The 22,915-nt window shown below is 36.1% G+C and overlaps 1 long non-coding RNA gene across 1 annotated transcript in view; it reads left to right on the plus strand.

Moving 5' to 3' along the window:
• LOC141541061 (uncharacterized) overlaps positions 1-21,650 on the plus strand; it is a 37,403-nt gene extending 15,753 nt beyond the window's left edge. The window contains exon 3 of the long non-coding RNA XR_012481640.1: positions 21,576-21,650. This is a non-coding gene — a long non-coding RNA (uncharacterized LOC141541061). The remainder of the gene's footprint in view (positions 1-21,575) is intronic.
• The last annotated feature ends 1,265 nt before the right edge of the window (positions 21,651-22,915 follow it).

Here is a 22,915-nt window from a genome sequence, read left to right on the forward strand (position 1 = left end):
CTTTCTTGTTTTTGTCTTCGTGATTCCTTTTGTGATACAACAAAAAAGACAGGAGAATTGAAGTCAGAAGACCTGGTTCACTATTTTTGGATCTAATTTATATATTTTCAGTACATGAAAATTGACTGAGTTAAAAGGCTTTGCAATAATCAATAAAAGTGTTGTAAATGTTGCAAAGCCTGTGAGTCCCTTATTCCATAATCACTGAATTGATATAGAATTGCTCTTTGTACCCCCTGGGAATTTTTGGCACATGTATTTTGCTCCTCAGTTAATACATTGTTTTCGTATAAGTATTTACAGTGGGGGGTTTTGAGCAGTACAAGTACAAGTATAAAATACATAAATGTGTGCTAGGACTATATTTGGAATGGTCACTAATATTCTCAACTTTTGGTAATAAATATGTGATACCTTCTGTTAAGAAACATGTGATCAGAATTAAATCAGAGAAGAAGATGGTTAAATGTTTTGCTTGTAATTCATGCATCACTGTGAAGCATTTGGGCCAATAATTATGGGTCTTAACTGGATCTGCCACTTTCTAGTTTTTTAGAGAAGTTAAAACTTTTGGCAACTTTCCTTGATATAATCATTCTGTCATTCATTACAGTAATGGTACGCAAGCTGTCTCGTTTTTTATTTTACTTGGCTTTATATTGTGTTGGGCTTCTTTTGATCTTATAAACAACTAGAAATTCTTCACACCCACTTTTCTCAGCTGGCATTCATTTACTTTGTCATTGTTACCCCAACTTTCCCATATCTTGTGGCAATAACTATAGGCTGGTCTTTGGGAGTGTTATTATTGTTATTATTATCAAAGGAATAAGTATTCATAATAATCTGTGAACTGTTGCACAGGTTGATAAAAATAACTGGCTTTTTATAGTACTATTACTTTATTTTTCTCATTCTTTTTAATAGGATCAGTTTCTAATGATGTGAAATCTCTCATCTAATTCCTTTCTTTCCTAAAATTCTATAGAATGACTCCTGATTATTATTGAATTATTTTGTTCTTTGCATTGCTTTGACTTATATTGCTATAACCTTTTAAAAAACTGTTGATCAAGGATATCAGTAATTTCTGATATATGTTTGTTTAATGATTTGCATCCTGCATGATTTATTTTCTTGCCTTTAATTAGGCAACTTGATATTCAAGTTTTCTACAGTCTATACCAGACACATATTGATGCAATCTTTCAATGTTTTCTCTTATAGGTCTTCAGGATATTAGCTTTCTCAAGGTGCTTCTGCCACCACAGTATTTAATATTTGTCCTTAGAAGTATTTCTGTCAGGTTTTTATAGGTATTATAGTTATCCTGGAGCACAGGGAGAATCTACTTTACATCACCCTGGCTAGCATTTACCATCTTTGCAATTGTTTCCATTTTCCTCCTATTTCTCATCATAAAAATAATGAGTTTGATTTCAGGGTAGAGGGGCAGAGTTATTATTATTATTATACAAAAATGTATTTGTTCTATAGGGATTTCTTAACAGTTGGTCTATTAAAGATAGTGAGGGGTAGCTAGATGGTGCAGTGGATAGAATAGTCAGGAGGACCTGAGTTCAAATGTGCTCTCAGACACTTAACACTTCCTAGCTGTGTGACCCTAGGCAAGTCACTTAACCCAAATTGCCTCAGAAAAAAAAAAAAAAAAAAAAAAAAAAAAAAAAAAAAAAGATAGTGAGACCCCACTGTATAATTCTGGAAACCAGGTTCAACCTTGTAGGTATTCAATAGGTGCTTAATCCTTATAGCCTACAATGACATATTACATGTTTTCTATTTTCTTAAATAATCTGAATTGATCAAGGAGAAAAATGGGAGCCATAATTAGTAGGAAAAAAATTGATTAAATGAAAGAAGCTTACAATTCCAATAGGAAGAAAAGAAAGTCCTAATAAAGATCTGTGAATGCCTGCAGGATCTTAGTAGTATCATTAGCAGTATCATCCAAATAAAGGATGGTCTTTAAAGAAATAATTATGACAGACAAGCATTAGACAATATGACTTAGTTAATCGAGTAGGTTTCTAAAAAGTTGTTATGGATAAAGAAATTATACATGGCTGAACGAGTGTCAAATATTAGACTTCTGGTGGCTAGGTTCAAATAGTAGTCCTTATAGCTGAAAACAAGAAAGAGAACCCTGTGTTAATTCCATACAAAGTCTTCTGTAAATACTATTTTCTACTCTAATAAATTTCCAATTTGCTTGAAATTGATGGTGGTGGTGATAAGGTATGCTTTACATATGTAAAGCAGCTTTTATGACTTAGTTGTGACTTTTTTTTGACAAGTTGAAGACTTTGTATATGCAGTTGAGCTCCTGGTATTGTCAGTGATTATCCAGGGTGGTCTTGATTCCTTTGTGGTTGTCCATGCAGGTTGTCTTTCATGATAGGGGCAACATCTTGTTATCATCCCTGAAGCCTCTGAAGAATATACTCTCCACCCAGCTGCAATTCTCCTCTTTGTCATCTCTATCCTCTCTAAGGACAGGGTAGAGTAAGAGGCTTGGAGTTAGAAAGACCTGATTTCAAATCTGGCCTTAAACACTTAGGACTTGTGTGAGCCTGGACAAGTCCCTTCACCTTGTTTTCCTTTGTTCCCTCACCTTTAAAATGAGCTGGTAAAGGAAATGGCAAACTAATATTTTTGCCAAGAAAATCCCATATGGGTTAGACATAACTTGTTAAGAGACAGGTCAATTCTCTGAGAGTCTCCACATCTGTGGATCATAACATTGGAAGGGGTTTCAGGGCAGCCTTTGCTGACACAGGTGTTATGGACTGGGAATAAGATAATTTGGAGGCAGAGGGAAGAGGAGAGAGGTCAGACAATGCAATGGCTTCTCAGTCAGAGAGGTCAGAGAATAGCAACGACCTCTCAGTTTCCTTGTACCATCTTCTCATAAGAGGAGATCCATACTGGGTTGGATCTCCAGTAGCCACTGGCTCCTGTGTATTCCAGCAGCTCTCCCGTGTATTCTAACAATGACTGAAAAAATGACTGAACAATCTCTTCTAGGGAATTTTAGAGAAAACCCAGCTAAGAGATAAAAGAGTTTCTCATTGGAGAATTTCCCATATCAGCCCTCTCTATTCCACATGTGCAGTGGACATATCCCACAATCCTTTCTCTGCCTGCTATTTGACTTCAATTTCATTTAGTTGGCAGAGTACAATTAGTTAGACTTGTAATTCAATCTGATGTAATCTCAAGGTTCTGGTTAGTCCCAGAACGACCTCTGAAAGGCCTCTTTGCTACCTCCTCCTTTTCTTCCTCCTACCATTCTAAATAGCTGATGATTTTATTGTCACTCTATTCAGTCCCTCAGTCATTTCCTCAAGCCTACTACCTTAGCTTCAGGGATCCCAACCTGAGCCTTCTACCAGCACAGGCTTCTTAATCATGAGCAGGAAGGGGGCTGATTTACCTTTTTCCTCTTTCTGTCCAGCCTTGATGACCTTCTCTGTGAGAATCCATACAGCAATCAAATAATCATGCATCTGGTAGAGCATGATAAGTAAAACCCATTTCAAATCCTCTTCTTCCTTCAGCTCTATTTTTTTATTGTCTAAACCAAATTCTTCTATTTTGGTCCATGGAGATGTGATCTCCACTGAAAAGATGTAAATAAGCCAATTAGGTATGCAAAAAGTCCCTAGGCAGCAGGGAGCAGCTACTATCACTAAATGACTAAATATAACCTCCCTGTTTTTTAGTTATAAAATTTTTGTTCCCAATAACATCATGATCTTGGCTTGAGGATCTTACAGTCCTACTGGTTATGGCAAATATAGCCTGATACATCTATGGATTCAAATTGCAAAGACATAAAGGCAATGAAAAGCACAACGTGGTAGCAAAAATAAAAATAATGTTTGTTGAAGATTAGCTCATGTTTCTAGTAGCAGGGGGCAGCCTTGGTAAAGACTTTGCCAAACATCTAACAGGAACTCTTGCATCATTGGCTAGATTCTGGTGGAAGCTTCAACAAGTCAAGAAAATTAAGAAGGTACTTTTTATTCATACTTCCTAAAAATGCAACCTAGAGAGTCCTAAAGATCTCTAGGCACTTGTTACAATTAAGGAAGCATTATTATTCATTATATCTGACTGAATAGATGTTGCATAGGAAATCTACACCTGTTTGGGGGGTATTCCTCAGTTCCTAACTGCATTAGCTAACTTGTCTTAAGCCAAATCTAACTCAAATGGGAATTTTTCTTCTCCTGACTGCATCTACTCCATCCTCCAAACTATTAACAGGCTGAGTCCTGAGAGTATAGTTGTTACTGCATTTCAGGATTCTCAGGGTAAACTAAGGGAGTGACACATATAAACCCCCATCACTACTTTTCTTATTGACAATTGGCCAGTAAGATTTAATTAGGTTTTAATAAAGTGATTTTGCTGAGAAGATACAGCAAGAATAGTAGTTAAAATATTATCCCCCAAAGTGAAAACTCACTTTCCCCCACAAGGTCTCTGGCAACAGTGGTATTAAAATGAAGGGACAATGATTGTGAGGCAAATATGTAGAGATCACTTATAGCAATGGGACACATCATATCTAGTTATTGTCAGTCTTTTCACTTTTTATAGAAAGAAAAGTTTTCCTTAGATGTCGTTATTCCTATAAAGTTGTTCTTACATGTAGTTCTCTCCTGATTTGTGAGGGTTGATAATATCACATAAACATATAATAAAAGCATTCCTGTCTTTAGCACATTTCATAGATACTCAGAATTTGCCACCTTGGTGGTCAGTCCCATCCACACTGAAATGTTCCTAGCAAGTGGGATGCTGATTTGTTCCAATATAATTTGTCTTCTGTGGCACCAGAACACAATGGAGTACATGCCATTCTGCTGCCTACCATGTAGAGCACATCATTATGACTTCTTTGAATGGTAGGGCCATCTGGTAATCCAATGTATGTCATTTTGTCCTTATACTCCTAGAAGCATTTTTATAGCTGTGGCCAGTGTACTAACTAAACCATTTAGTGGTATTGCCAGAGTCCAAGTGACTACTGTTTCAAAGGTCCAGCCAGGCCTTCATGGCTACTACAGAAATCTCAATGGTAATAGAATCTCTATTATACATAACCCAGCTGGCATTTCTTTCTTTACCTTGGATCTAACTCTCAGAAATTGGAAGATTTTTTTTGAGGTTGGGGTTAAGTGACTTGCCCAGGGTCACACAGCTAGGAAGTGTTAAGTGTCTGAGACCAGATTTGAACTCGGGTCCTTTTGAATTCAAGGCTGGTGCTCTATCCACTGTGCCACCTAGTTGCCCCTGATTGATGGGTTTTAAGAACATTATTGCTGAGGGAACAGAGTAGAATATGAGGGTGAACATGATGGTTCCAGAAAATACAACATGAATGAATGACTTAGCTCTCCCTAGGGATGGTCTCTGACCATAATGTTTGGAGGATGGAGCAGATGCAGTCAGGAGAAGAAAAATTCCCATTTGAGTTAGATTTGGCTCAAATCAAGTCAGCTAGGATTTATTAAGCACCTATATTCCATGCATTAAGCATTGGGAGGCAAAAGTAAAAATAATTATATAGCCTTTGTCCTTGAGGAACTTCCATTCTAATAGAAGACAATTTATAAAAAGAAACTGACAAAGGAAGTAAGACAAAGGAAAGAATGGAATCAAGCATTTATTAAGCACCTAGCACCTACTGTGCACCAGGTACTTTACTTAGTAATTTATAAATACTATCTCATTTAATTCTTAAAACAACCCTAGGAAGTTGTGAAGTGCTATTATTATGCCCAGCTGCACCTCAGCTATGGATAGATGAGCATCAGACATAGAATCAGGAAGTCTCATCTTTTTGAATTAAAATTGGGCCTCAGACACTTAGTAGCTATATGTTCCTGGGAAAGTCACTTAATTCTATATGCCTCAGTTTGTTCATCTGTAAAATGGGCTGGAGAAAGAAGTAGTAAATAAGTCTAGTGTCTTTGTCCAGAAAACCCCAAATGGGGTCACAAAAACTTAAGAACAACAATTATTATTAGTAATCCCATTTTGCCCATGAATTATGTGTATGTGTGCATGTGTATGTGTGTGTGAGAGAGAAAGAAAAATAAAGGCAGAGAGAAGAGAGATAGAGACAGGAGATACAGAGACAGAAAGAAAGAGAGAAAGGAAGAGAAAGAATAGAGAGAGAAAGGAAAGTGGAGAGAGGGAGAAAAGGAGAAGGGGAAAGAAAAAGGAAGAGGGAAAGAAAAAGACAGAGAGGGAAAGGGAGAAACAGTAAGAGGAAGAGGAGAAAAAGAGAGAGATAGGGAAAGGGAAAAAGGGAAAGGGTGGGGAAGGAGAGAAGAAGAGGGCAGGAGAGAGACAGAGACAGAGAGACAGAGAGAGACAGAAACAGAGACAGAGAGAAATAAAGAGACAGAGACAGATAAAGGAAGAGAGGACATGAGGGAGGAGACAGAGAGAGGTTTGTGATTTTCATAAGATTATCAAACTAGTAAGTGTCTAAGGGAAGATCTCAGTTCTTACAATTCCAAGTCCAGTACTCAATACAATTGCATCAGGGTGGAGGAGTGAAAATATTTATCCTGGACACTTTCCTAAAAAAAATATTCCTGAAGGAACCAACCAGAGGAAAGGGTTACAGTTATAGAATAATCTTCTATGGTGAAAAGACTGTTGAGTTGTGGTGGATAAAGATGCCTGGAAAGTCTGGAGTAGTGCCCAAAGAAGAATGGAGTGGATGTGCTAAGGGAAACTTTTTTTTTAATTTTTCTTTATTTTTTATTGTTTTCTTTATTTTTCTAGTTATACATTTATATTAATTGTTTTTAAAATGCACATTTCTTTACCAATCATATTGGGAGAGAAAAATCAGAACAAAAGAGAAGGAAAAAAAAAACAAGAAAAATTAAAAAAAAAAGTGAACATAGTGTGTGTTGATTTACATTCAGTCTCCATAGTTCTCTCTCTGAATGCAGATGGTGTTTTCTAACAAAAGTTTCTTGGGTTTGTCTTGAATAACTTGAATAACTGAACTGGGAAGAACCAAGTTTTTAATAGTTGATCATTACACAATGTTACTATTACTGTATAAACTATATTCCTGGTTCTACTTGTTTTGTTCAGCATCAGTTCTTGTAAATCTTTCCAGGCCATCATTTTTTTATAGAACAATATAGAACAATTATAGAACAATAATATCCCATTACTTTCATATAACTTATTCAGCCATTCCCCATTTGATGGACAACTACTCACTTTTGAATTCTTTGTCATCACAAAAAAGAACCACTACTGGGGCAGCTAGGTGGCTCAGAGTACCAGCTCTGAAGTCAGGAGGACCTAAATTCAAATCTGGTCTCAGACACCACTTCCTAGCTGTGTGATCCTGGGCAAGTCACTTAACCCCAATTATTTAAGAAAAAAAAAGCCACTACAAACATTTTTTGCACATGTGAGTCCTTTCCCCTCCTTTATGATTTCCATGGGATATAGACCTAGTAATAGCACTGCTGGATCAAGAGGTATGTACAGTTTTATAGCCATTTGGGCATAGTTCCAGATTGCTCTCCAGAATGGCTGGATCATTTCACAATTCCACCAACAATGCAGCAGTGTCCCAGTTTTCTCACATCCCCTCCAACATTTATCATTGTCTTTTCCTGTCATTTTAGGTAATCTGAGAGGTGTAAGGTGGTACCTCAAAGTTGTTGTAATTTGCATTTCTCTAATCAATAATGATTTAGAGTATATTTTCATATGAAAAGGCTTTAATTTTTTCTAAAAATCTTGATCCTAAAATAAATTTCCTACCAATTAAAACCATTCCCAAGTAGAAATAATTCCCTATCACAGGAGGTATTTAAGTAAGATATAAAATAGGTCAGGGATGCTGTGGAGCTTATACCTCCCTTATATTTCATGCTGGTCTCTGGGTGTGCTAACTTGAGTTCTAGGTAACTAGAGGCATACATGGGAGGTTGCTGCCTCTTCAACTTTATGAGTGTCTGAAGAATATAAATGATCATACTCTGCTCTGATGAATGATCAGTTCCATATGGAAATGAGGGGGTCCCAGTTGATAGAAATTAAGTACTATGGTATCCTTGGTACCATTTTTACCAGTTTGTTAACTATTCAATGACCTTTGAGTTCGAGCAATCTGTATCTTGATAGTGAGCTTGGATTAACAGAAAGCTGGCATCAAGCTTACTTATAATATCACTTTTGATAATAACAATATGACTTTGGGCATATCACTTAACCTTTGAAAACTCATCTAGCTGGGGCAGCTGTATGGTCTAGTGGATAGAATTCTGGGTGAGGAGAGGAAGACCTGAGTTCATCTGACCTTTGATACTTACTACCTGTCACTTAACCACTGTCTACTTAAGTTTTTTTTTTTTACCTATAAAATGACAATATTAACAGCACTCACTTCCCAGGGTTGTTGTGGAAATTGAATGAGATATTTATAGATTGCTTAATATGGCTCCTGACAAATAGTTGGTTTATTCCCTTCCCCAGCTCCCATCTTCCCACCTTTCTTATTCATAAACTTTAAAATGGATTGGATTAGATGGATTTTGAGATCCTTCCTATATCTAAGTTGATGACTTAAAGGTTAAGGGGGAAGTGGATCACAGGATGAAGGTGTGCCATGGTCCCATTACCTTAGAGTTTTGGCTGGAATAGTACATGCATCATGTACTGAGAATCATGGAGAAAGGAAAAATATTGCTGTTGTCTATACAGGGAGAAAGCATACTTCCCTAGATATTAGTGCCCTGAGGCTCTCAGTAGTTAATCCCCTGTTTATATTAAAAAACTGAAGGAAAAGGACTATGAAAAATTAGAACTCAGTGAGCAGGTGAATAAACTGTTGATCCATCTTAGACTAGAATCTGTAAGTGATGTTAACTCCATGAGTCTCATGGAGAAAAAAATGTCAAGTGCACTTGTGTGCCTATTCCAAGATAAGTTAAAGTTCACCACCAGCCCTGGAACAAAATGTCTGATCCTTGCATCTCTTTTACCCCAACAGTGTCCTCTCCCTTCCACTCCCTCAGCCTGACAAATGGGAATTGTTCTTGCTTTTAGTCCCTTGAAATGTCAAAGCCTTTCCGGAGCTCCTGGTCACGTAAAGGAGAAGGAATCATCTTTGTGGTTAAATATAGTGTCTGACCCCCTTCCTTGCCTCCCTCTTCACAGCCAATCAAATGCAAGGAGAGAATGGCAACCAGGCCGGCTGTGCAGCTTCAGAAGGGGAAGGTATTGATCAGGTGAAGAAGAAAAACAAAACAAAACAAAAAAAATGAGAAAAAAGAAAGGCAGCAGCATTCAAGTCTCAGAAGCTTCCTGGGTTGGATACAAAAGGGCCTCTTTTTGCTTAGCATGAATTTCACCTTCAGGTACAAAATGAGAGAGAAAAGATATGAGAAGGGGAAGCCTGTATTGAAGGCTTGGCATTTGCAACAGGAGAATTACTGGATATGATTATTGTAAATCAAACTACTGATTCCTTAAAAACATTTTCTATGAGTGGAAAATTTGCTACTTGGCTGGATAAGAAGTTAGGCTGGTGGTTTGAAGCCTATGACAAGAGAGGGATGGGGTGAAGGAATAGAGATCAGTAGGAGAGAGGTTGGAGCTCTTCTAGATACTTTAAGCCCTTGACAAGCCAAGTAAGGACAACCTTGGGATAGGGAGTGGGAAGGGATGCAGAGCAGCACAGTTTAGCTGCTCAGAACCCCAAGGGCTTCTGGGGAATACTACTGGCCCTAGGTCTATGAAGGAAGCTATAAGAGGCTGAACTTGTACATGTAATAATACATGGCCAAAAGTGTTATCTTCAGAGTCAGAATAACCGAGTTTAAAAACCAGTCTCTGATGCATGCTGCTTGTGTGACCTTGAAAAGATCACTTAAACTCTTTGAGCTTCAGTTTCCTCATCTGTAAAATAAGAAGAATAGATCACCCCAGAGACCCTTTAAAGATTTCTGAGATCTGTGATCTTCTCTATGTATACAAATATAGTTTTTTGATTCAGATTAAATTCCTCTTTTTCCATGAACCTTTCTAGCCCATTTTTGAGTTCCTAATCTTCATTAATTTTAGCACTTGCCTCATTCTGCCTGGAGAGATGCATATTGTCGATGGAAAGAGCCTCGGATTTGAGGTCTGAATTAAAATTCTCTCACTTTAATTCAACATTATTCATTTTTTTTATTCATTCACTATGTGACTTTGGGCAAATGATTTTTATTCATAGATTTGACTCATTTTATTCTGAAAATTTAGCTTTTTTTTTTTTTTTTTTTTTTTTTTTTTTTTTTTTTTTTTTGGCTGAAGCAATTGGGGTTAAAAGACCCAGGGTTATACAGTTATACAGCTAGAAAGTGTTAAATGTCTGAGGTTACATTTGAACTCAGGTCCTCCTGACTTTAGGGCTGGTGGTCTATCCACTGCACTACCTAGCTACTATTTTTAAGAGGTGGAGTATTCCACATGCTTGGAGATTGAGCAGAAATTGAATAATTACTCACTGGATACATTAGAGTAAGTAGTCCTTTTTAGACATAGGTTGAATTGAGGTCCTTTCCAACTTGTATTCTATGATTATATTAAATCATTTCACTTTTATTCCTCTCTAGGTTGCACTACTAACTCATCTCCATGGGACTTTCTTTACAAGGCTTCCATACTGGCTACTCTTCTACTTCTACTTCAATTCTGTCCTATATATAGCCTTCACCTATTAGAATATAAGCACTCTGTTTCTATTTCTATCGTAAGGACTTAATGCTTACTATGCCTCAGTCTCTTTATCTCTAAAATGAGGCTTTTGTTTTAGATGAAGGTACTTTTCTTCTCTAAAATTATATTGATTATTTGCTTCTTATGTTACTTAATTAAAAAATAATCATGTGTAAGTTTGCTCTTTCTGTAAAATCCTTCACTTGATGTTGATATGAACAATCCTTCTGAAATGAGATGTCAACAATCCTGCTGAAAATGAAATGTCCAAACAGACCTGCCCCGCAAAGGTAAATTTGCTAGAGATGCCAATGAATTGTGTGACTTTGGAATAACTTTGTCTTTCTGATGACTGTGAAGTTTAAAATAGGATTCTTTTTTTAATCATTTTAGAAAAATATATGTAGAATGTTGTTTCATGACTGCCAAATAGTCTTCCTAAGGTTTAGTTCTGACTATATTCTTCCCCTGCTCAAATATTTTTTGTGGCTCCCTATTGTCTCAGGATAAAATAGAAACTCCTTAGACTGACTTCATCATCATCATTGTCATTATCATCCTCATTGTTACAAAAAACCAAGAAGAAATAATTGCTTCCTAACCCAAAGGAGGTCATCTATATTTGGCTCCAATTTACTTTTCCAACTTCATTTCCCATTGCTTTTTTTCTTATGGTCTAGATTATTAAGTATACTATATTATACTATATATATATATATACACACATATATGTGTATATATATGTGTGTATATATATATGTGTGTATATATATATATGTATACATATATATGTAGTATATACTATATTAAGTCCATACAGTCCATGTAGTATTATGGAATCAAAAAGTATCAGTTGGGAGAAACCTTAGAGAACAACTGGTCCAAGACAATTTTCGTTTAGCTTCCTTTCATTACTCGAAGAGTTGCATCTTCCCAGTCTAAGTCTTCTCCAAACTTAACATCCCAATTCCTTTAAATAATTTTCTTATGACTTGAACTCTTATGCCATTCTGGTTCACTTCTTCTAGATAATATGGTGGCCAAAGTTGAAAAAAAAAACATTTTATCTGGGGTTTGCCTAAGACAAATACAGAACTATCATCTCCCTAGTCCTAGACACTACTCTTCTTTTAATGCTTTTAATTAGCTTTATTTGGGGCTGCCAAATCATACTATTGATTCATATTATACTTGCAGTCCACTAGAACTCTCAGATCTTTTTCAGACAAATTGTCATGCTCCCCATTTTACATGAATCAGATTAAAAGAAAGAAAAACAGTATGAAACATTTATCCTTATTAAAATTCATCTTAGATTTGGCCCAGTATTCTAGCCTGTAAAAATCCTTTTGGATCCTGATCTTGTAATACAATATTTTGGCTCTTCTACCCAGCTTTGTGCCATCTTCAAATTTAATAAGGATACCATCTCTGCCTTCATTCAAATCATTTTTTTTATTTTAACATTTTTATTTAAAGGTTTGGGTTCCAAATTTTATTCTTTCTTCCTTCCCTGAGATGGTAAGCAATAAGATATAAGTTATACATGTGCAATTATGTAAAACACTTCCATATTAGTCATTTTGTATAAGAAAATCCAAATAAAAGTTTTAAAAAATGAAAGAACAAAAATGAAAAATAGCAAGCTTCAGTTTTTGTTCAAAAAATATAAGTGCTTTCTCTGAAGGCAGATAGTATACTTTATCATTAGTCCTTTGGGATCGTTTTGGGTTACTGTATTGCTGAGAATAGCAAGTCAATCACCATTCTTCCTCCAACAATATTGCTATTACTGTGCTCAATGTTTTCTATTCTCCTGTTTCTGTTCATTTTACTATGCATCATTTATCTTTGGGTTTATCATATACTAGATTAATATGGTCATTTACTATAATGTAATTTGTACCTAATCTATTCTATTGATCCCCCAATTTATTTCTTAGCCATTACCAAATTACTTTAATATTTACCACTTTATAATACAGTTTGAGATCTGGTATGGCTGGGCCACTGTCTTTCACATTTTTTTTTTTTACTGATTCCTTTGATATCTTTGAGATACTGTTTTTCCAGATAAATTTTGTTATTATTTTTCTAGCTGGACAAGAAAAATCAGATCAAAGAGTAAAAAAGGAGAAAGAAAACAAAAATCAAGCAAACAACAAGAAAAAATGAATAGTATGTTGTGATACACATTCAGTCCCCATAGTCTTCTTTCTGGATGTAGATAGCTCTCTTCATCACAAGTCTTTGGAATTGGCCTGAATCATCTCATTGTTGAAAAGTCCATCAGAATTAATCATCACACAATCTTGTTGTGTCTAAAGTACCATTGGTTCTACTCATTTCACTTAGCATCAGTTCATGTAAGTCTCTCCAGGCCTTTCTGAAATAATCCTGTTACATTCCATAACATTCATATATCATAACTTATTAATCCATTCTCCAACTTATGGGCATTCACTCAATTTGCAGTTTCTTACCAATACAAAAAGGGCTGCTACAAATATTTATCAAACATTTTTCCTTTTTTACAGACACAGCAAAAACACTGCTGGATTAAAGGGTATGCACGGTTTCATAGCCCTTTGGGTACAGTTCCAGATTGCTCTCCAGAATGATTGGATCAGTTCACAACTCCACCAAAAATGTATTAGTGTCCCAGTTTTCCCACATCCCCTTATAACATTTATCATTATCTTTTCCTGTCATCTTAGCCAATTTGAGAGGTGTATGGTGATACTTCAGAGTTCCTTAATTTTCATTTCTCTGATAAGTTGTATTTGGAACATTTTTTCCTATGCCTAGAAATAGTTTTAATTCCTTTATCTGAAAATTATCTGTTCATATCCTTTGATCATTTATCAATTGGAGAATAGCTTGAATTCTTATGTTTGAGTCAATTCTCTGTATAATTTAAAAATGAGGCCTTTATCAAAACATTTGGATATAAAATGTTTTCCCTAGTTTTCTGCTTCCCTTCTAATCTTGTATGCATTGATTTTGTTTGTACAAAACCTTTTTAACTTAATATAACCAAAATTATCCATTTTGCGTTTTATAATGCACTCTAGTTCTTCTTTGGCCACAAATTCCTTTTTTCTCCACAGATCTGAGAGACAGATCATCCTTTGCTCTTCTAATTTGCTTATATTATTTGTGTTTAAATCATGAACTCACTTAGGCCTTCTCGTGGTATAGGGTGTTAGGTATGGGTCAATGCCTAGTTACTGCCATACTATTTTCCAATTTTCCCAGCAATTTTTGTCAAATAGTGATTTTTTTTCCCCCAGAAACTGGGGTCTTTGAGTTTATCAAACACTAGCTTACTACAGTCATTGACTATTGTGTCTTGAGAACCTAACTAATTCTACTGATTGACTACTCTGTTTCTTAGTCAGTACCAAATGGTTTTGATGATAGCTGCTTTATAATATAGTTCTGGGTCTAGTACAGCTAGGGCAATTTTATTTGTATTTTGCTTAAATGGAGATTTTTAAAATTTGCTCTTTTTCTATTTTTAAAAATTATTTGCCCAATTCACTGATTTGCTTTTTCTATATTTAATTAGTATAATTAATTATAGATATAAATTTTTCCCAAGTGACACTTTGGCTACATTCTGTAAATTTTGGTACACTGTCTCAATCTTGTCATTTTCTTCAATGAAGTGATCAATTCTTGATCCACTTATATTTTGGGATTAATTACTTAATTTCCAATTAATTTTATGCTCTTTTTCTTTTGTCCATTATTAAATATATTTTCTCATCCCATTTTTCCCTCCTTGCAAGTGTTTAATTTCTGATCACTGCCTTCCATAATCTACTTTCCCTTTGATTAAGTTCTTCCTCCTCCCCCTTCTGTTATTCCTGTTTATTTATTTTTTTTTTACTTCCTATAGGGTAAGATAGATTTCTAAATCAAATTGAGTGTATATGTTAGTCTCTCTTTGAGACAATTTTGATGAGAGTAAGATTTAAGCTTTCCCTGTCATCCCCTAAATCCTATCTTCCTCTCTTTCATGCCTCTTTTATCTGGGTTAATTTACAACATTCAGTCTCCCACCTCTTCTTTCCAGGACACTTTTCTTTCTCTCAACTTTATTTTGTTTTGAGGGGATCTCATCCTGACAAAGTCACCTGATATTCATATCCTCTGTCTACATATACTTCTAACTGCTCTTATTGCAATAAAGTTGTTACAAATATTATTTTGCTATAGAGATAATTAAACAGTCTAATCTTATTAAATTTCTTATTTTTTCTCTTTCATGGTTTTTTTACCTTTTTAAGTTTCTTTTGGATCTGGAGCATCAAACTTTTTTACTGAGCTCTGTTTTTTTTTTTTTTTTTTTAATTGTGAATGCTTGCAAGTTCTCTATTTCATTAAATATCCCCCCCCCCCAAAGATTATATTTAGTTTTCCTGGATAGATGATTCTTAGTTGTTGTCCTAACTTTTTTGCCTGCTATATCATATTCCAATAATAGGGTTCTTTAATGTGGAAGCTGCCAACACCTGTATAATCCTGCTTGTAGCTCCATGATATTTAAATTGTTTATTTTGGCTGCTTGTAGTGATTTCTTCTTATCTACGAGCTCTGGAATTTGACTATGATGTTTCTAGAAGTTTTTATTTTGGAATCTCTTTCAGGTAGTGATTCATGGGATAGCAATTTTTATTTTGCCCTTTAGTTCTACTATATTAGTGAAGTTTTCTTATATAATTTCTTGAAAAATGTCCAGGGTTTGTTTGTTGTTGTTTGTTTGTTTTCATCACAGACTTCATGTGGCCCAATAATTCTATTATTTCACTTGGATCTATTTTCTAGGTCATTTATTTTTCCAACGAGAAATTTCACATTTTCTTAATTTTTTCTTTTCTTAAACTTTCTTTTAAAAATGTTGTTTTATTATGTTTTGATGTCTCAGAGCCATTCCACTCTCTATTATTTTTTGTTTTTTGTTTTTTTGCTGAGGCATTTGGGGTTAAGTGACTTGCCCAGGGTCACACAGCTAGAAAGTGGTAAGTGTCTGAGGCAAGATTTGAATTCAGGTACTCCTGACTTCAGGGCTGATGCTCTGTTCTCTACACCAACCAGCTGACCCCATTCTAACTTTTAATGACTTTTCTTTTCTTCAGTGAGCTTTTGTACTTTCTTTTCTATTTGACCAATTGTATTGTTTAGGGAATTATTTTCCTCAGTATATTTCCCCATGCTATTAATTCTTCACTATTCTCCTGCATTACTCTCATTTCTTTTCCTAATTTTTCTTCTACTTCTCTAATTTGCTTTTTAAAATCCTTTTTAAGTTCTTCCAGGAATTCTTTTTGAATCTGAGACCAAATGATGTTTTTCTTTGAGGCTTCCTATGTTGCCATTTTGACAATATTATTATCTTCTAAATTATAGGCATTGATCCTCCCTGTCCCCATAGTAACTTTCTATATTCAAATTTGAGGGGGGGGCTGCTCATTTTTTCTGCCTTTTTGTGACTTAATGCTTTTTTATGTGAAATGGGCTCTGGTCCTACTCTGTGTTGGGGCTCAGGGTCTTACTGCTGACTTTCACTGAGTTTCAGGGCTTATCTGCTTGGTTTTACTGATATGTACTGAGGGTGAGATGTAGGCCCTCTCTTTTAGCCTCCCCTGAGTATGTGAGGAGTGGAGCCTTTCGGCTTGGTTGCTGTAGTAACAGAGTCTTTCTGGTAGCTAGTCCTGGAGGAAGGATTTTGTTGTGGGTCTGCCCCAACAGCCATCTTTGAGTTGAATCTTCACTACTGGTCAGCAATGGAGCCAAAGCCTTGCTGGTGGCTTGTGGAGGGGAGGTCACTCTCTTCTGTCTTGCTACACTGCACAGACTGATCACTCACGTAGGAAGCTACCTGTTGGCAGGAGGGTAGGGCCTCACTAGTGGATTTCTCCTGACTTAGAGTCTTGCTGTATGCCCTCTGCTGTGAGAGTGGTTACTGCTGTCATTGCTGCTGCTGTTGGACTTTACTCCCCTACCATCCCAGTAAGACAGCCTTTTTTGAATGGGCTGATAAACTGCTTCCCTGCTCCTACATCAAATATTAGGTGATTTTCTAGTTGTTTTTTTTTGGGGGGAATTTGGAGAGACTTCAGTGTTTCTTTTCTTACTGTATCATCTTGGCACTGGACCTTCATCCAGACCATTGATTAAAAATGCTCTCCACAAGATGCCTTTCAGGTTGACATTGAACTCATAAGGACTAAATGACTTCTTTTGGGCCAGCCTTTCAACTAATTCCATACTTATCTGGAATGCCAATAAGCCCTATGGGTATATTCCTCCTTCCTATGACTTCCCAGACCAAAACAAAATACATATATACAACTGTGCATCTGTATGAGTGTATATACAAGGTAGCTCAAAAATTTATCAAATGGACTATTTGTGCCTGACCTATGGTAGACTTCAAAGCTCATACTGGTTTGATCAGCCACAGTTGGACACATTATACTTTGACTTCAATATAGTGATGCGATTTTGATCCTCTTTGAGAGCAAAGGACAGCAACCAGTATAAAAGGTGGCCTTTAAGTCTATGTACACACATATATATGAATATAGACATATAAACATATATATTAAGTATGTATATGTATATCATACACACATATAGGTATGTGTATGTATATATGTTTACATGGGTACAAATGTATATGTATGTACCTATAGAGAGAAGCATAGTGGCTAGAGCTTTAGACCTGGATACAGGAAGAACTGAGTTAAAATTCAGCCTTAAATACATATTAATTGTGTGACCCTGGGCAAGTCAGCTTACCTGCTTGTCTCAGTTTCCTCATATGTAAAATAAATTAGCACCTACATCCCAGGGTTGCTGTGAGGATTAAATGAAATACTAACTGTAAAGTGTTTAGTTTATACATACTGAGCACTATGGAAATGTTAGCTATTACCATGATTATTATATTATTAAAGTTAACACTGCATTAAGATTTTTGTGCTAACATGTATATATGCATTTACATACACATTACATATAAAGTCCTTGAGTATTGGAGATTGTCTCACTTTTTTATTTATATCCCCACAACTTAACATAATTCCCTATATATAGTATGTATATATAGACATACTTATGAATATGAATATAAATTAAGGTTTTTTTGTACTTATGTATTCACTATCATTTGCTCAACTGATTTTTTTTATCGTTAGGTCAAAACAGAACAAAAAAAGAAAAAGATCAATAAGTAAAAACTACTTATGGAGAACCATTCCTTCCAAGGACTTTCTACTTAGAAGTGCTCTGACTAAACTTCTGTCCTGCTAACTCCTTTTATTCCTCTCTCTCTCTCTCTCTCCCCTTCATTCTTGCTCCACCTTCCATAGGACCTCTTGTCTTAGAGCTTCTTTACTTAATACCCATCCTTTCTGAGGATTATGTTCAGAGAGGATTTGTTCAACTTACTCTAAATGAGAAATACTTTCCAGAGCTGTATGGACTTCTCCAAACACACCAAAGAAGCTAATAGATTTCATGCTCACTTCTATCACCCAGCAAACAATCACGGGTCACCAAACCATAAATCAGCAGCTAATGGATTTTCAACTACGTGCTTTGGCCCTTGGTACTGTTTTTAATTTGCTTTTAATTTGTATTGATCTTCCCCCTTCTGCTTCAATCTTTCTAGCATCAGCAGGTTAGAGAATGCTGCAATGGCTCTCTGGTGCCTGGCATTTGGAGGGTCAAAGAACTATACATTGTATACATTGAGATGATCTCTCTTCTGTTGGAACAACCCCTAATGGGTTGGGGCTGTGGGATGAGAGGAGAAGTCATCCTCCTAGCTCTGGAAGTTGGGTTTTTCAGCTTGGAAGAGAAGACTAAGTAAGGAGTTACAGAGATTAGAGTTGGGAAATCTGATTAGGACAGACAGGTAGACCATCTGTGTCTGTCTGGCATTAATAGAACAATTCATAATCAGATGTATTAGACAAAGGAAAGGAATTAATCTATCTACATACCATGATTAAAATGCTGTCCATTCAGCCCTTTTCCACAAGCATTAGAAAGTCACTGTTTTTTTTTTTTTTTTCTTTAATTGGATTAAAATTAAGGAAGCCACCACAGACCTCTGAGGGAAGGAGAACTGAAAAGAAATCCCAAGCCCTCTGGGGTCTAGAACTTGGCCAGCTCCAAACAGCAGATCTATGAAAGGGCTTTGAAGTTGGTTGAGATCCAGGATTCTGTAAACTTGAGCTATAGTTAGGATTATTAGAAGGCAATCTCCCCAAGGGCAGGGCCTGGTTTTAACAAGCCTGTGGTGATCACATTTATAGAGTTCTTTATAGGTTCAACTTGCTGTGAAACAACTCAGGGAAATAGGTATTAGTAAGAGCTCACATTTTTTAGAGTGCCTTCCTTGCAAGAACTCTGTGCAGCAACTAATGCGGATACTATGAACCTCATTGTAGTGATGAGGAAATTGAGGCTTATGGGTGATTAATAGCTTGTAAGTATTAGTTGTAGTGCCCAAACCCAAGTTTCCTAGTTCCAAGTATGATTAAAAATGAAAAGAAAAGCTCTTAGGAAGGGATATTTATTGTTAAGAGTATATTTATTTGAAGAATACAGAACAGAAATTACAAAGGATTTCCATTTTACCTCTAAAGATATACTCTTCTCCTATATCACCTTGGTCTCTGGGAAAGTAGGCTTAAAGCAACTTTTACCTGGCCTTTGCCCTACCAAATTCACTTCTGAATTCAACATTACCAGCCACCAGAAGTCTTTGGCTTCTTTTGATCCATGCTGGTTGAAACAGTTCACCAGGGGTTTTGCCTCTCATTATTTGGCTTATGGAATATCCTGGCATATACGCCTAGACTTCTAATGGTTTATATTCTTGACCTTTCCAAACTCATGAGGTTGTAGTTATCTCCAATATTCCTTCACCCAAAAGTGGAAAGAATAGATAAAATCAAGACAGAAACAGTAGGACCATGCACTTCTGATCAATATGGCAGTGGTCCAGATAGGGAGATAAGATTCTGAGGTTTCTTTTCTCACAGAGGGTTTACAAGGTTCCTTGACTCCTCACCTGAACACAGTCAATTGTTTAACAAAATAACTAGTTTGTTAAAATAACTAATTAATAAAAATGCAATTTGTGGTGAATTTGAAGTTTTCTAAGTCCCAGCTTCTTAAACTGTGTGTCACGATCCCATATGGGATCTTGTACCTTAATGTGAACATTGTGAAAGTATGACTTATTGTCAGTAAATGTTTACTTTGCATACCTGTTTTATATATCTATTATGTACCTATTCATATACCTATTTTGTATACCTAGTTATACACCTATTATAATAAATATATATGTGAATATTTTGTATACCTATTTTGTACACCTATTATATACCTATTATAATATATATGTATATATATATATATATGTATATATGGTATATTTTATATACCTACACACACACACACACACACACATACATATATATACACACTATATACCTGTGTAAGAATTTCTCAATTGGAAAAGGGTCATTAGTGGACAAAGTTAAAGAAGCTCTGTTGTAGGTCATTATTTGACTACAGGGATATGTTTCTATTTGAGATTCACACCATTGGCAAAGAGAACATTGTCTTTTTTCATGATACCACACTCCTCAACTAATATTTTATTTCTCAGTATTTGCTTCCTCATAGGTCAAATGAGAGGACTGGAATAGATCAAAGGTATCAAACTTGATCCATAAAACTCCAAAGTGAGGCTGAATCAAATTAAAATATAATTGCAAAATGTTTATTAAAATAAATAAAAATACAATATAAATAATGTTAACATGTGGTTTTCTAAGTCAGTATGTGTGTGGCTACAGGGATCTACTTCAACTCTGAATTTTGTGAATCTGAAAAAATAGGAGTGAGGATAGATCATATAGGTGGGAAGGACTTCAGAGATGGTCTAGTTAAACCTTTAATTTTACAAATGAAGAAATTGAGGCTCATGGAGATTAAGTGACTTGCCTAGGTCTTCACTTCAAAGTCAGTATTCCTTCCACTCCTACCAAGGTTCAGCTTTCAGGTGCTTTTAGAATCATAGATCATTGGTGCCAGTTGCCAGCACTGAGTTGCAAGTCTTTGTTGTCCCAATGGATTTCAGATTCTCTAATCTATCTTTCTTTCGGTTCTGGGTGGGAGAGGAAAATGTGCATTCTGATTGATGAATTACTAAGAAGATGGGGTAAATCAGGTACAGCCATTCAGAAGGACCTCTCTTGGAAATGGAGGTAGCAAGATGAGAATTCCCATATTTCCCGCTGGTGGAAGTCCAGCCATCTTGCTAAGCATTTTTATTTCCCAGGCTAATCTGGCAGGTTGAGAACTAAACTGTTAAGATTAGCTCTGGGGGTTGGCTGGATATCTATTTGTTCACCAAGATCTTTATTGCTATAGGCCTAAAGTAGATCAGAGCCTGAAGGCCTGGGGATGCTATGAGTAGTAGAGGTTGAATGTTGTAGGTAGAGGGAGAGAGAGGGAGAGAGATAAAAAGCAGAATTATTTCTTCTTCTAGGAAAAGTGCTCTGACCTGCATTGACTTTCTATTTCTCCCTGTAGACCAGAACCCAGAGTCTAGTTTACAGGCCTGTGCTTTATGTACATAGAGAAGCTTCTATAATCGCTTTTAAATCTTCATATCACTATGCATACACACACATCTTGCCGTGTGTGTGTTAAAATATACATACATAATTCTAATTTGCTCATTTGTTTTTCTATCTCAGGTCTAGATGCAATGGCTTTAAAGGGAGTATGTGAGAACTATGTGTGAGAGGGGGCAGAGAAGATGTATGAGGAAGATGATTTCCATCAAGGATTCAGAACTATTGAAAGAAGATCACAGTGTTAGGCGGTGATCGTGATTCATGAAAATAGGGGAATCTGCCGGGGGTACTTTTGAAGACAACTGGAAAATAATCATCGAAGGGCATCTTTTTGAGACTTAGGGAAAGTACCAAGGAATTTTTAAAAGAAAATTACGTTGCTTTTGCAAGAAGAGATACTAATTGGTTTTTCTTTCCTAAGTGTTTTCCTTGCTGAATATTGCCTGTGCTGTAATACCCTAAACAAGGATTACTATGTGAATAGGTGTAAGCCAGTATATTCTGAAATGACTTCGCTGGGCTTTGGCAGATGCTCTGAACAGATACAGAGTCTTGCAAATACAGCTTAAATTTTTAAAATTGTTGTTCTCTTCTTCCTTCCCCCACCTCTTCTTCTCCTTCAGTCCTCCCTCCCATCATCTTACACAGGAACTTTCTCTTCTATGGAAACTGAGATCTCTGCCAAGGACTAGCAAACATCTTGAAGTTCCTTGTTGATTCTCCCTCTGTGCCTCCTTGATAGAAACAAGCTTATATAATCAGCTGGGGAAAGTTGCTTTTCTGTTCATCTGTCTGAATGAACTCAGTGACGAGAGCTGATGCTTTCCTTCATTTTGAGGGCTTTGGATGCTTGAGAACTGACTAGATGTAATTCCCCTTCCACCGAGGCTAGGCCAATGGAAGCAAAACCCAACTAGTCATTTTCCAGACTGGGAAAGACATGTCTGACAAGTTTGAGAGCTATGGTGTTGGAAGTGAAAAAAACAAGGGATTTTTATTCTTTTGAGTAAACCACTCAGATAGAGTTTTGCTGATTTTCTCTTAGACGGGGCCCATGAAAGACCCCATCAGGCTAATAGTATTATGGATACTTAGACTGACCACCCTCTGATGATCTGTAAAGCAAAGATCATTAGAGCCTGAGAGTCTTTAGTTGAAACCATCAAGTCTAGCTCCTTAGACTTACAAATGAAGAAGATAAAAACCCAGAACTAAGGAGGGAAGCCAATGTTTGCCATTGACCTAGGAAATATCAGAAGTGAGATTTGAACTCAGGTCTCTTCTCTAAGCTTAACATTTTATCCACTATTGTCATACAACTTCTATCCTGCTCCTGCTATCTCCAATACCAATAATAAACAATTTTAGCCACCTGCATAGAGAATTAAACATGTAAGAATAGTATGACAATAACTTGTATTATCTATAATTGTTTCAATAAAGTTAAAAGGATGAGAAAA

Source organism: Sminthopsis crassicaudata, chromosome 4 (assembly GCF_048593235.1).
Source record: "Sminthopsis crassicaudata isolate SCR6 chromosome 4, ASM4859323v1, whole genome shotgun sequence".
Lineage (NCBI taxonomy): Eukaryota > Metazoa > Chordata > Mammalia > Dasyuromorphia > Dasyuridae > Sminthopsis > Sminthopsis crassicaudata.